Consider the following 12,817-nt stretch of genomic DNA (forward strand, 5'->3'; position numbering starts at 1 on the left):
TCTTGGGTAAGATTTGCTTTTACTTTTTTTTACCACTGCCACTAAATATCCACGTACGGCACGAAACCGGGTACATTTTATATAAAGTGCTGCTTGAATTTGCAGGACCAAGTTCCTGCTTCTGTAGCATTGGTACAGTTTTTGGCCAGCCGCTTCAACTTAAATCGAGGGATTTCATAATTTAACGATGCTCTACAGGCACGTTTACAAATTGAGCCGCTTCTTCTTCGGAGTTTCAGTTTGACAAATTGAGAAAGATTGTGAACTGCGTGTAAAACGAGTAGAAAAACGGAATGTCCAAACAGCTGTGGACAACGAGGACAATGAGACAGAGCAGCGCTGTGGACGAGTCAGAGGACTCAAACGCCTCACAGACGAGCAATGAAAAACGACTGAAACTGTGAGGGAAATGGACATTTTCCTACTATCGTTTCAGGTCACTGAGCACAAAAAGCGAAGCAGACGCAGGTACAGCAAGTCGCCTCCCAATATATTATTAGTTAAGGAGATGCTGTTGAAACGTTGTGAGCGTAAACCTTAAATCGTACTGATAATTCTTTGAAATGAAAGAAAGGGTTTCTGTCACCAGACAACACCTCTTTCTGCATAAGATTTATTTAGTCCCTTTGCTGTCGAATTGAATTTAGATAACATTCAATAGGCTGATTACTAGAGTCACCGGACCTAATTTGCATATTAGGTGAAACATGCATTTTTGCACAGTGCGTGTACATCCATACACACACACACACACACACACACACACACACACGCACCCCAGTGCACCCAGTGCATCCAGCGCGTTTCATTCTGATGTTAATCCCACGGAAGGTGCAGAGGAGCAGGTCTCCTGCGTCTGTTCGCTGTCTCGTGCGGATTTGGGAACGGAACCGCATCCCAGTGTCTGATACACAGGAGGACAACAAAGCAAGACACCAGCAACATCATCCAGAAAGGGGAACTGTTCATCTCGCACAAAAGAGGCGCCGATAAAGACGGCGCGCTTTGAAGCGATACACAGCACAAAAAAAGAACACTTTAATACCATTAAACCTGCTATTTCCTTCGATTCAGGCAACAATCCGGAGACGCGGGAGCCTTCATTGTGGAGGGCCTCGGCGCATCCTATGTAAATGATCCAGTAATCAGGAGAAGTGGTGCCATGTGGTACCCGCCGTGTGCACACAAACATGGGCTGGGGGATGAAAGCACAGCTGAAGCGCGTCGCTGCGGGAAGCGTGCGTCTCGACATCCCGGCGAATCGTCGGCGCGGTCCTCTTCTCTCGAGGTCAGCCCACTTACCGAGGTTTTGCCCAGCGTGGACCGAGGCACCGCCGGCGCACAGACAGACCCCCTCCTTTGTAGGCTGCTATGAAGACGTGACAGACACAACACGCACGTGCTCCTCAACTTACAAACGCAACCGGGGTGACAATTCTGTTCGTAACTCCTCCTCGTTTGCAACTCCAAAGTTGCTCCTACCTCAGACATGAGTCATCGCCGGTTAGGATCTGGAAATTCTTCAGATATAGCGATAATAAAGAAAAATAGTTTGTATGACATATATATATTGCATTAATTTCAACTCTTGTTCAGTGCCAACAAGTCATCCCATGGACACGTAAAGCGATTCTGCCTTGTTATTGATCTCTGGTGCTCGGCAACACTAAATAGAAGCAGGAAACACTGGAAGCAAGTTGGCTCAAGGCGGTCCCACACGCCTATTGTTTGGGTGCTCTTTACCGCCATCTCTTGACTCGGAGGGTAAACACGGGTCACGTTTATTCTGCAACGGAGTGAAGTTTCAGAAAATTTATGCGTAAGGAAAATGCCATTTAAAATAAGTGAAGGAAAAAGCCTGTCTTTGAAAATGGGCAAACCGGCCACTCGCAAAGTGAGGAACCAGAGTGTCGTAGAGGAGGAGCAGCCAGTGGCACAGCAGTAAAACACCCGGCGGAAGTGTCCAGTACGGTCCTGCAGGTTCAGAGCTCCGGAAACTTCCCCCGCTCCCCACCGCGTTTTAATTTTGCACCAATGGTCCCGCCTTACTTTGTAGCAACTTTTATTTCCCATTTGCCATCAACCCTGAAGGTGGCTCACATGACCTGTGGCTCCCATGAAGCACATCTACGAAAGCTCTTTGGAGAGGTCATTCACAGAGCGATGTCGATGGCGTCCGTGACCAAGTGGGTCAGGTCCTTGCCGTGCTGTCTGCGTCGCTCATCTCGCACCCTTGCACTCGCCGTCTTTCTGCAGAAAAGACTTTGCTTTGCCCTTTGCTTCGGGACCGAACTCCAGCAAGGTGGATTAAGCAGAGCGTCCCGCACCCAGCGCTGCACAGGCTGCCAGAGTAGCACTTTGTTATTGGAAGAAATACCTATTATAAAATGAATCGTGAAATGCGCCATTGAGCCCAAGAATGCGGGAGATAAAGGGCCACAGCGGTGAAGATATTTGCGGCATCTCATTCACCGTCGATGCAGGAAGTGAAGGAGGGAAAACCAAACAATAAGGAGGCAGAACCGCAGAACCACAGTCGGGCGCCTTGGACTTGGAGATTCCGGGGCAGAATGCTTGTTTTGTTTACAGTTCCGATAAGAAACAACAACAACAACAACAACATACAAAAAAAGTGTATTTGAGACTTAAGGAGGCTGCGAATATGTTTCCTCCCGATATAACTTCAGGTAGAGAAATCAATGCAAATGTGTTTCTGTAAGCGAATGAGAAGATTCACAACGAGGAATTTTGCGTTTATCCTTAAAGTACAGTGTTTATGGGATCAGCCACCTATGAACAATGATGTGGAGGACGTTTCTCAGCATATTGTTCCTGTAGAAGCTCTGCTGTCGGCCCGATTTCACAGAGAGCCGCAGACGCGAGGCCTCCTTACAGGGACGGTCCGCTCGTACCCGGGATCCCGATGCGATGAGACAGCTGTCAGTCCGAACACAAAGAGCTCATTGATGCCATTGTTGAAGATGCTTTTATTTCTAATCAAAATGTTACACTCAGGCTGACGCGTCTCACTTAGCAGCGATGACGGCTTGACGCGAAACGGGCCGAATTAACGGGCGGCTTCGGCGCTGCTCTGCGACGCTAATCACGTATCGGTTTATCCGGCCTCGTAAAACGTCCACTCTAAATGAGATGGCGAAGCCGTGTCAGCGACTCCGCAGCGACAGTCCTACGGCTGAACGCAGGCTCGGGATTCGTCGAAATTCGTGTTTCGCCACCGTGGGACGCCGGCGACGCTCCCTAACCCAGAGCTGCCCGACTTCCACACGTTACGTTTACGGTCCTTCGCCATAAACGAACACACACCGACGGTGGGGTATTCAACCAAACTCCATCACCATCAACGGCTCCCTCGGAGGGCGGGTGCCCCAGCGGAGTGGAGTGAGGTAGGGTTGCCCGCTCTCCCCGCTCCTTTATGTTCTTTATATTGAGCCGCTGGCGGTCGCCATACGCGCCCGCCCGGGGACTGATGGCCTGCTTCTGCCGGGGGCTGTTGGTGAGGCGGTGAAGCTGGCCCAGTACGCGGACGACACTACGTTGTTCCTGTGCTCGGACCGGTCGCACGGTCGGGCGCTCGCCCTGGTTCAGGCGTTCGGGGCGTGCCTCAGGCTCAACGCTGAACCTCGACAAGTCTCTTGTCCAGTTCTTTGGCAGCTGGAAACATAGAAAAGATTGCATTGGTGGTTTTTCCCGATGCAAGGGTCCTCTTAAGGTGTTGGGGTTCAACTTTCTTGCAGAAGGTGCCGCCAGGGTTAATCGGGAGGAACGTTTGACCAAAGCCAGACGGAAAATGGGTTTGTGGAGGACAAGGTCCCTGTCCTTAATAGGGAAAACATTGGCGCTGAAGGTTGACATCCTCCCCACGTTGCTCTACCTTGCGCAGGTGTACCCCTTGCACCACACGATGCGGAGTGGCCTCACGAAGGACGTTTTCGATCTTGTTTGGGGGGGCAGGTATGAGTACGTGAGGAGGGAGGTCATGTATCTTCCAAAGAAGGAGGGAGGGAGGGATGTGCCTGACATTCCTCTTAAACTGAATTGTCTCTTCCTCTCCCAGTTATGTAACGAACTGGCAGCTCCGATTGAACATCCCCACCAGTACTTTATGCGTCTTTGGTTTGCCCTTCCGATGCGCCAGTTGGTGAAGTCCTGGTCCAACACCGGGCCTAATGCCGAGACACGGCCCGCCCATTACAGCCACGCTGTAAAGTGGAGTAAGACCATGGCGGCCGCGGTCGAGGCAGCGACCTTCATTAAGCACAGGGCCTTGTATAAGGCCTTGGTCAAGAGGAGAGGAAGTCAAGCTCTTCTGGGTCTCGAGGAGGGTACCTGGGCCAGGATTCGGCCAAAGGGGCTTGACCACCATCTGCAAGATTTGAACTGGCGTTGTATACACAGTAAGTTACCGGTCAAAGTAGTCCTGTACAGGCACAAATTGACCAGCCAGCCACCCTGCCTGCGACTCCAGTGTGGTGAGAGTGAAACTCTTACACGTTCCTTTTGGGACTGCGGGCAGGTGCGGGAAGTCTGGCGTTTGGTGACTCGCCTGTGCAGGAAGATAGATCCGCAGATGGTACTGACGTACGACAAAGTCTTGAGGGGATGGGACCCTGGCGTTCGGAAGGCAGCAGCCGCTCAGACGTGGCCGGCGATCAGCGTGGCCAAGCAACTGCTTTGGAACGCAAGAACCCAGCTGGTCCAGACAGGGGTAGACTTGGGCGTCCAGGGTGTGTATCATAAAATCCGAGCCGACCTAACGTTTAGGATGGAGAAAGATGTCACTCAATGGGGTTACTCAGAAGTCAAAGAGAGGTGGAAGGGCCTCTTTTGGCTGTGACCCCACAGGTTTGTGGCAGAGCCTTCATCCTGGGGTAAGTAACATGTCCTTTTGCACTTACAAAACACCGAAACCCCTATTTTTGGTGAATGTAAGTGTTGTGTTTTGTGGTGTGTTATATGTTTCATGTTAGGTTTCTAATTTTTATGGCACATTTTATTTATTTTGCACTATTTTAAAAATTTATAGCACTGATTGCACTTTTAAGTAGTCACCTATAAATGACTACGTGTGGGTTGTGTTTGTATTTTCTTATTCATTTATTGTTATTTATCTATTTATTGACTTTAGTGTAGTGTAGATTTAGTTTTGTTGTGTGGTGCATGTTGTGTTTTAAGTCTGTACTTTATCATTCACCTACTCTACTAAAACAGCAATAGGGGAGACATGTTGCAAAAAGGGAATCACCCAAAAACGGTAGGTAAGGTGTACGGTAACATCCTGGGAACAGGCCAGGGGACCGCTCCTCTTGAGTGGTGAATGTTACCGGGTAAGTTTTCCTTTAATTATTTATTAAGTATGGTTTTAAGCCTTGGGGTATGTCCTTTAGTGTTTTAAAGGTTCTGCCTTATAGTTCTTATATTAGTTGGTCTTACTGATTTTAGTATTTATTTTAAATTTTATTGTTTGCGCGGCAGTTTTTAGGATTAATTTATTTATTGAATAAAGATTTTAATCATCGGAAATGATGAATGGAGAAATTTATTCCTGTCAAGTAAGACAGTGTGTGAAGCCAGACACCCGGGTGGGTTGGTGATCCATTCTGATCCGTAAGAAAAAAAAAAAATTCGAACGAACTCCTTGTGAAGTCAAATTATCGTAATTTGAATTGGCGTGACAGTGGGGGCTGCCACACACTCTCCTCCAAAGTGAGGTACAACTCACAGTAAAGAAGAATACATCAACAACAAAGAACTTTAGACACACACACAGGATTCTGGACACAGCTTGTGTGTGTGACACCACCATGTTGCTGGTTCACCTCCTTCCACTAGTTCCTATAGAAGTGGCATTCAAATATCAGATGCATGGATAATCGTAGCAGATGGTGTTGGACTCATTTATGGAGCTGTCAGGAGATCAGTGGCTCTGAAGGAGATGGGTTTGAGACCATTTGTGAGTGCTGGAAGGGATTCAGCAGCTCTGAGGGATGCAAGGAGCAAATTCCAGTGCATCGAGGACAAAGCTGAAAACTAACAGACTTGATTCACAAAGACAGTTGAGTAAAAACTATTGTGTTCGTGAGCTGAATGAATTTCTGCATGTAACACAAGGCTCAGGAGAAAATCTTCAAAGCACAAAAGTAAGATTTTCATTAAGACACAAAGCAAACCTGGGGATGTGGAACCTCTGAATCAAAGCTCGAACCAGGAGCCCCAACATAAACAGGTGTTAATTTTTCAAACACGAATTCAGATGTTGATTTCTCATACGGATAGAGTCGTTGATTTTTCAAGTGCTCATTCGGCTGTTGATTTTTCTCATATAGAATTCAGATGCTGAATGTTCGAATTCAAATTCGGCTCTTGAATATGGAATTCGGGTGTTGATTTTTCAAACGTCTTCGATTATTGATTTTTCATACGAAATTCAAATGTCAAATGTTCAAATTCGAATTCAGCTCTTGATTTTTCAGATGGAATTCAGGTGTCGATTTTTGAAACACAAATTCAGCTGTTAAATTTTCACGCAGAACACAGGTGGCACCAAACAGGTCTGTTGTTTCTCAGACGTCCTCGGCTCGCCAGCGTAACTCGCTTCACAGCACAGTTGTTCTTGGTTTTATAGCAACATTCAGTCTTCCCAGAGTGATAGAGCTACATCAGACGCCGCCGTGGTAAAGTACTGTATAACTGTCAAAACAGCGCAGTGTGTCACACTGGATGACTCAGTTATAGATGAGAGCAAGGTGAAGCTCCCAAAGCGAGGGGAACGTGACAGCAGCGTGTCTGTGCACAGAGTAATGGGTGCGGTGCGTTACCGTTCCTCCTGCCTTCGCCACGGCTTACGGTCCCCGCACGCACCGGCGCGTACAAATATTCAGGGCTTCGCTGGTCTCCTACTTCCTCACCTTGACAAGAGCAGATGGCGGAAAGCTCTTTCGTCTATAGTATATCTGAGAACTTTTACAAAACAAAGTTCATTGATACTCCACGTTGTGCTCTTATTTCCTGGGCTACAAGGAAAACACACTGGTGGATGTTGGATAAACTCAAAGCAGGACTTTCACCGGGAGCCCAGATGATGAGACAAGGTATCGGAATTGGGACACGTCGTGAGAAGATTGGAGTCTCTTCAAAAAGATGGTGATGGTGGGAAAGTTGGAGGAAAAAGAAGAGCAGCGACCAGATGTCTGGACTCGGTCGTGGGGACGATGGACACTAAGGACAGAACTTTCTGGAAAGACTCTGTATGTGTGGTCCACTAGTGGTCAACCGCACTTCACAGAGGAGCTGTTATTGACATTTATTTCGTTATCTGGCACTTTTCCCCAAAGCACTTTGTGATGCTGAGCTGTTCACGCAGATTCATCCCTTTGTACAGCTGGGTCATTTTTGCGCTATAAATTCCGGGTGAGGACCCTCATCGAGCCTGCAACAGCAGGAAGTAGGATTGAAACCTGGGTCCTTTAAGTCCAAGGCAAAAGCTGTAACCACCGCACCCCCTGCTGGCTGGTCATCGGTTCTAGGCTGTTCTTCATTCCGACACGCAGGCCTGTTTCTGCACGGCAGCTGATTAAATAAAGCCAAAATGCAGCAGGAAGGGGGAGGAGGGGGGATTAGAGGCGCTGTTGTCATGTCTTATCTGTGACTTGTTCACACGTCACAAACGGGGCCCTCACGCGGGGCCGGCGGTGTCGGCGGGGGACACAGCAGACCGACACCGCGTCATTAGCGCGTGCTGAGACGCGGGGACCCCTGGCACATGTCAGCGGCTGCACGCTGGGCGCCCGTACCAACTTGACGTGCCGCGCATAATTTAAACGCTGACATGATGTTTATGCGCGGCGGCGGCGGTGGCGGGTGCGAGGGCTGGACAGGGGTCTGCCTGAAGACTGCGGCGCATGGGGGGTTTGCTAGACGGCGAGAAGGGGCGCGAAGGGGCGCGGAGGGGGGCTGTACGAGTCCTCAGCGGCAGAGTCCACCTGAGACGCCGCGGTGCGGAAACTCGCATCAAAGCCGAACGGGGAGCGACTGGAGGCGGAGCCGCTGGCTCGAAAACACACCGTTCCCGCAGCCCGGGCCGCGTGTCCGCCGGTCCCGCTTCTGCCCTTTAACCGCATACGAGAGGCCTGGAGAGCAGCCGCAGCAGCACGTGTCACCGGTGCGACGATCACATGTGACACGGCACGGTGCAACAACAACGGAGCGAACGGACCGCGGAGCCCAGAGCGTCGCCGTCCGGAACCTGGCACCGCGCACCGTAACGAGGCCCGTCCCCCGTCGCACGCAGGGAACCTCTTTTACGTGTCCCCGTGTCGGTCAGGGTGCGACGGCTGCCCTAAGTGGTCGTTAGCAGAGTGGCGTCGCGGACGCGGCGGCTCGTGACGGGCGCCCCACCCCCACCCCGACGCCGCTCTGCCGAACCCCGACTGCGGCCGTGCCGCGAGAAGGCAGGGCGAGGGAGCAATGCGGACGTGGCGAAGTGGGACGCAAACCCGAGCGGACAGGCGGGAACACGGGGCCACTCGCTCTCTCTAACGGCGCGTGACGTTTATTAGTGCGCCGCTGCTCCCTCCTCCTGTTGTTTGGGGAACTTTTCCTTAATTGACTGAAATCTGCATGTATGAGAGGTGACAGATTGTTGCGAGTTGTTCTTTGCTCTACCAACCACCCCCCCCCCCCACCCCCACCATCCATGAATTATACATATGGACCGGCTGGTCGGGACCCCCTTGTCCTGCCACCGGTGCTAATCCCCAGTCCGAAATGTGACGACGAGATTAGAGAGGGCAGGGGGTCCGTTCCAGCCCCGGGGGGATGTCGGCCCGCAGACTGCGGGTGGGACGCGGTCGTCGGGGGGTTTATCATTGACTCGTCCTGTTAGCGACTGTCTAACACATAATTAAAATGCTCTCACCCCAAAGTGCGGCTGATATGAGACAAAGACAGTTTCGGTTTCAGTCCAGTTCTGTTTCCGTGTTTCTGCGGTCTGGTACCCTGCGTGAGCCCCTCCGACCCGTACGACCCAGAGCTCCGGACGACATTGAGCCTTTTCACATCCTTGGGTCCCTCTGAGTCCCTCTGAGACAGCAGGCAGCGCACAGGAGAAGTCGTGGACAATAATCGGCAGGTTATGGGTTCAGATCCCTGGAGAGGCCCCTTTCCCCTCCTGTTTAAAAAGACACCTGTGTGGCTGCTTTAAAATGTGCTGCTCAATAATGTATGTAACAGAACCTATAAACTGTGTAACTGGGCTTTAAATTAGAATGCAACACGTGGCGTGGTGTTCAGCAGCGCTGCCTCCGCATTTGGAGGTTGGAACTCACCTCCTGGTGTAGTGACCTTCACCAAGGTTCTTAACTGAGACAGGAATGAACACTGTGCTCAGGGTAAATCATTGTGATTTACCTTGGAAAAAAAAAACATTGACTTCCTTCCATTCTTTCCACGCAACCATCAACACCAGTGTGTTGGTTCACTGACACTTTCATCCAGAGTGAATCATGTTGCTTTTACCTGGCTGGGTACTTTACCAGATGAGTGCAGGTTACATTTTTGCTCAGAGCTGGAAGGGAGGTTCCTCCGCAGGACCGCATTCGACAGCTTCGACGTGGGTCCGGAAGCAAGCGCTTACGCTCAAAGGGTTTGGGTTCGCATCCCACCTCCCGCTGCAGTCCCCTTGATCGAGGTTCTTCCCCTTCATTAAAACAGAAAATATAGGTTTGAATCCCACTCCTGCTAAAGTGCCCTTGAGTGAGATGTTTACTCTCAGCTGATATGGTAAAAATGATCCGGCTGAAAACACAGTTAAATCAGTGTGAACAGCTTTGAAGAAAAGCATCAGCTAAATGAATAAACATGTAACAACTTTCTAGGGAGAGCATGGAGATCAGAGTTGCCACCTTTCCACTCGCAGGCTCTAATCCCACCTCCTGCTTTCATACCCGTGATCGAGGTAATTTCTCCAGTAAAAATTACCCTGCTGGATGCAATGGGTAAATCACTGATGAATGAATAACACACACACTTTCTGAACCGCTTGCCCCATACGTGGTTGCAGGGAACCGGAGCCTAACCCGGCAACACAGGGCGTAAGGCCGGAGGGGGAGGGGACACACCCAGGACGGGACGCCAGTCCGTCACAAGGCACCCCCAGCGGGACTCGAACCCCAGACCCAGTGGAGAGCAGGACCCGGTCCAACCCACTGCGCCACTGCACCCCCTTCATGAATGAATAAATGCGCATTTAAAAAAACTTGCTTTCCTGCTTGTAAAATGCACTGACCTGAGCCTATGCCCTTCCCCCGAGTCCACCTCCACCTGACAAAGATCTGCTGAAGCTACAACCAGACCAGGACTAAGAGCCTGAGAGGTGCACAGACACCGAGGCCCATCCGCGGCCAGTTAAAAACCCTCTTCTTTACTGCCGACACCGACTCGCACCTGCAGCCTGGCGCCCGGCGCTCATCCTGAAAGTTTACTGAAATAAACAGTATATATGATATATACAGTATATAGATACATGAGCCTGCTGCTCCCATGACAACAACACCAGAGCTGTGGGCGTGGAGATTTATTCATGCGCCGTCACTGCCCCGGCTGACTGCTCCGACAGGCTCCACCGGCTGCGCGTCGGCCGCGTCCCGTCTGGTGCGGAGATGTGCCGTTACCCAGAGGCGCGCATTTCACACGCGAGGCGGCACTTAACCTTTAAACAGATGGATAATTCCAAATAGCGCCATAAACTTAATAGGCTCTAAACAACAGCTCCCCGAGCAGCCGGCTTCGCCGTCCCGTCCTTTTTCCCAAAGCGTCGCGCCCGCGTCTTCGCACCCGTCACCCATGACGGCTGTCCTGATGTGCGCTTCCCGCGTTAAAAAATTGTCATCTCGGTGCGTTCGAACCAGCGCCGCGGGCCCCACCTTCTAAAGGACATTTCCGATATTATGAGGATTCCTCGCATCGTATTGTCGAGCTCCCAAAGTGTGCCGAAGGTCTGCTGTCTTTCCATGAGCCCTTTGTGTTGCGTTCACAGCTCCACGTATTAATAGCGTCCTTCGCTGACCGGACACCTGTGTCCAAGCTCACTTACAGCGTTGCGTAATCAACCTTACACTGATTTACCCATTTATGCAGCAGGGTGGTAACCACAAAGTGCACTGGAAGCAGCTGTAAGCGACATGTCACCTGCTGCCCCGAGACCCTCCAAGGTTGGAGATAAAACTTGTTCAGAACAAAACCCAGAAAGAACTAAATGGTTCAAAGTCATGAACCCCCCCGTCACCCCACGCCCCCATCCCCAAACAGCCCACAATTCCACGCTGTGACCAAGAGCTGCTCCCCCTCCAGGTCCAACCTCCAAGCGTCCGAGTCACCCTCAGCAGAACGCGGTCTCGGTCGCCGGACGTCTTGACCAGACGCCGGGACTCAAAAGTCTACCGAACCGGTTGAGGAGACGAGAGCCGTGACTCCTGGTGGCTCCGGGTGACGTGTGTAAGTGGAGGAGAGAACCCGCATCTCGTTCAGCAGCGCCCTCTTCCTCGAGGGACCAGGCGCCTGCGAAGCACACAGAGGAGCTCAGCCTGCAGGTCAAAGGTCAAGCGGGTTAAAGGTTACCCAAGTGCCAGATGATGGCCGGTTCACGTTTATCGTCAACGTGTTTATCATCGCTTCCCGATGGGCGGCCATACCAAAAATACGTGTTTTTGGTCATCTGTCTGTGAAAGTAGTTCATGGGATTCTGGGCCTCCGGGTTCGAGGGCTGCGGGTGGAGTATCTGGCTGAGCGATGAGTCACTTGGGGACTTTCTGTCTGACTTCAAACGTGTGGTGGGTGGGTGGGGGGCACTGCTGACCGCTCCTCGCCCTGAGATCACCATTTACACACGTTCGCTCTGTTTTTGTGCCTCATTCCTGGCACGGCGGCGCCGGGGGGGGGGAGGGGGTGGGGGTGCAGGAATGCAGGTCACATAAATGTGAACGAGTCAAAACTGAACATTTTTCCTTGCCGTGGAAAAACCACAGAAAGTTCATTCAGTCCCGCAGCACCCTGCTCCAGCACTTTTACCGTGGGACTTTAAATTAGTTTTCTTCTTCATCTTCTTTTTCTATTGATAATAATAATAATAATAATAATAATAATAATAATTGACAACAGCAGCACCGCTGGGTCACAGCAACATTGATAGAGAAACAGCAGTTTCAATTTCAATTTCAATTTCAATTTCAGTGTGTTTTTACAGAGCTCTTCTCACACAGTGACACGGAACAAAGGATCAAAGGTTCGCTGTACATCAAATTACTACAGTAACTACATTCATTATTAAAGCTGTAAGTAAGTCTAGGGCACAAAAAAAAATACTCCCAAGCTCTGGTGGTCCAGGTGCCAGTGAATTCCCACCTGCTCTCGTACCCTGGATGAAGGCAGTTACCCTGAACTGATACAGTAAAAGTTACCCTGCGGTACAAATCACTGCAGGTAACTCAGTGCACAAAGCTCACTTTGTAGGTTTCGAGAGTTTGTCTGATACTCATAATAAAATGGAAATTGAGGTGTGATTTTTAACTGGCCACTTCAGACCATGTGCGCGCACGCACACACACACACACACACACACACACACACACACTTGGGACAACAACACCTCTTTTTTGCTGTGAACTTCTGATGCCATCTTTGTTGTTATGATCTAATTAATTGCACCTCCAACCCTCCTGTCCCTCATTTACTGAACTTCCAGCTCAGTTCACTGTTTGTCTGAGAACGAGTCACAATCGGGTCTCCTCTACGCTCCTGACGA

This window comes from Scleropages formosus, chromosome 18, assembly GCF_900964775.1.
Source record: "Scleropages formosus chromosome 18, fSclFor1.1, whole genome shotgun sequence".
NCBI classification, from domain to species: domain Eukaryota; kingdom Metazoa; phylum Chordata; class Actinopteri; order Osteoglossiformes; family Osteoglossidae; genus Scleropages; species Scleropages formosus.